General features: G+C 37.9%; 1 pseudogene; it reads left to right on the forward strand.

Annotated features, from left to right (window-relative positions):
• Positions 1 to 129: 129 nt before the first annotated feature.
• LOC144252985 (cold shock domain-containing protein E1 pseudogene) lies at positions 130 to 1,160 on the forward strand (annotated as a pseudogene).
• The last annotated feature ends 1,897 nt before the right edge of the window (positions 1,161 to 3,057 follow it).

Below are 3,057 nucleotides of genomic sequence, written 5' to 3' on the forward strand. Positions count from 1 at the left end.
AGTTTACTCAGAGTCTCTCAGTTTTAAGCAGGAATGCCTGATATTGGTATCTGGGATTCTGATTCCATAAATAGAAAAGAATTAAGAGGACTTGTATAACATGCAGGAAACTTTCATGTCATTGGAAAGCTCTCAGTGGACATCAGATTGCAACTTGTGTGTGACTTTTAGGTCGTAATTCCAACAAAAGGCTTTTGGGTTATGTGGAAACTCTGAAAGATAATTTTGGGTTTATTGAAACAGCCAATCATAATAAGGAAATCTTTTTCCATTACAGTGAGTTCTCTGGTGATGTCGATAGCCTGGAGCTGGGGGACATGGTGGAATACAGCTTGTCAAAAGGCAAAGGCAACAAAGTCAGTGCTGAAAAAGTAAACAAAACTCACTCAGTGAATGGCATTTCTGAAGAAGCTGATCCCACTATCTATTCTGGTAAAGTCATTCGCCCCCTCAGAAGTGTTGATCCAACACAGATTGAGTCTCAAGGAATGATTGAGATCATGGATGAGGGGGATATGAAAGGTGAGGTGTATCCATCTGGCATAGTTGGAATGGCCAATAAAGGGGATTGCCTGCAGAAAGGGGAGAGTGTCAAGTTCCTGGGCCAAAATGCACAGACTATGGCCTATAACATCACGCTCCTGTGCAGGGCCACAGTAGAGTGTGTGAAAGATCAGTTTGGCTTCATTAACTACATAGTAGGAGATAGCAAGAAGCTCTTTTTCCATGTGAAAGAAGTTCAAGATGGCATTGAGCTATAAGCAGGAGATGAAGTGGAGTTCTCAGTGATTCTTAATCAGCGTACTGGCAAGTGCAGTGCCTGTAATGTTTGGGGAGTCTGTGAGGGCCCCAAGGCTGTTGCAGCTCCTCGACCTGACCGGTTGGTCAGTCTCTTGAAGAACATCACCCTGGATGATGCTAGTACTCCTCGCCTAAAGGTTCTTCTTCAGCCAAGGGGACCAGATAACTCAACGGGATTTGGTGCAGAAAGAAAGATTTGTCAAGCTGGTGCCATTGACTAACCACATCCATAAAGCACATCATTAACCCACTATGATCAAGTTGGGGGGATTCTGGTGAAGGGTTCTGAATATCTCCCTCTTCATCCCTCCCAAAATCTGGAATACTTATTCTATTGAGCTATTACACCAGTTTTAACACCTTCCTTGTGTTATGTTTAAAAAAATAAATAAATTTAAGAAACCATTTTAAAACTATGCACAGTTGCAGCTTGGAAAACTTAAGGTGGCACCTTATAGTATCAATTATAGGAGCTTTATTTGGTGCATTTTACACAACTGGTAATTGCAAAATCCACTTCGCCTGTGTAAGTGAAAAATACAGACTGTTATCTTGTTGGCCCTATGAAATTCTGCACTTGATATTTAGTATATACTCTACCTTCATTACTTCTGGCAAGATGTTCTGCCTTAGCACTCAGTTTCAATCTTTTCCTTTTCTTTCCTGTTCATTATGCTTTAATTCTGAGGACCATATGAGGGTAGGATATATTACCTTTTAAAAACTACAAAAATTTGTATAGGCAAACCATTTTCTTAAGTTGATGGACAAATGTTAAAATGTTATTTTTCATATCATTTATAATCTTGTCACAATCCACTTAACAAAGTTTGGTTAGATTTCAGTGAAAATTGTCTTCCAGAGTATTTTTTTTTTCCTGAGATGGGGAGAAAATAACTTTACTACAATTAGTATATATGGTGCAGAATTTCATACAATTAAAGTGTGCCAGCAGTGTGGTAATTTGAACATATTTAAACAAACAAAAAAGGATGAATGCACAAACTTGCTGCTACTTAGATCACTGCAGCTTCTAGGACCCAGTTTCTTTTGCTGATTTAAAACAAAATGAGAAAAAATTAATAAATAAAAAAGTTGTGCCTGAAATGAATCTTGTTTTTTTTTTTTTTTAATAAGTAGCCGCCTGGTTCCTGTGTCCTGTAGAATACAGGCATTTGACCCTTGGTGTAGCTTCTGTTCAACTTTATATCACGGGAATGCATTGGTCTGATTTCTTGGCCCTCATCTTAAATTGGCCATATTCAGGGTCCCTGGTCAGTGGACTGAAGGCTTTGTCTAAGATGACAAGGGTCAGCTCAGAGGATATGGGGGAGGGCGCTTTTATCTTCCCCATTGTCATTTGAGGTTTTGATCTCTGGGTAAAGAGGCCATTTATCTTTGTAAACAGAAAATATTTTGCTTTCTGCCGTTTTCTGTTAATGGTGAAAGAATGGAAGTGAATAAAGTTTTACTGATTTTGAGACACTAAAAAAAAAAAAAAACTCATTTTCTCCAACTTCTCCCATAGACTCAATTGGAATAATGCATAAAGAAGCTCATACTTTATTTACCCTTATCGTGCAGAGGGAGCATTTATTTTAATTTGCTAGAAGCATAGTAGATTCTTAATTATTTAAAAGCTGAGTCTATGTTATTTAATCAACAGCTTTAAAAGATGAAAATTTACTTTATTTCATATCTTCCTCTGGCCAATCCTCACTATCACCATAAATATGCTTCTCTCCCCAACCCTCCCTGTCACGCACACATCCGTACAATCACATGAAAACAAATAAATGTTCCTGTTCATCTGTTGAGTAGAAAGTCATTTATTTTTCTCTCATGTGAGGAAACCAGTTTCTATGACCAGTTTTGAACTATTTCTATGAAGTTCCGATATCTTCCTACTACAGTAGGGGAAACTGAGGCCTCAAAAGGGTAATTGAGTGATCCCCACTCAGTTAGCTCTAAGAGCCCTAGGACTCCTAGATTTAAGTATAGGACTTTCTTAGACTGTTCTTCCTCAGAGATACCAAAAGAGAAGAGAAAGTGACTAGAGGCTGAACCCTTTGCTTACCTATTTAATTAAATACAATAGAACAACTTATAGAACAGAACTTAAAATCCTTTTTATTTATAATTTTGTTTCATCATTCAGGGCTTTTAGCTGCCTTGCAGATTTTTGTGGGGGAAGGAGTTCAATGATCATCACTTAGAAGGGCTTCCTTTTTTTATTCTGTGAGGAAAAAAATCAAG

Source organism: Urocitellus parryii, unplaced genomic scaffold, assembly GCF_045843805.1.
Source record: "Urocitellus parryii isolate mUroPar1 unplaced genomic scaffold, mUroPar1.hap1 Scaffold_79, whole genome shotgun sequence".
Lineage (NCBI taxonomy): Eukaryota > Metazoa > Chordata > Mammalia > Rodentia > Sciuridae > Urocitellus > Urocitellus parryii.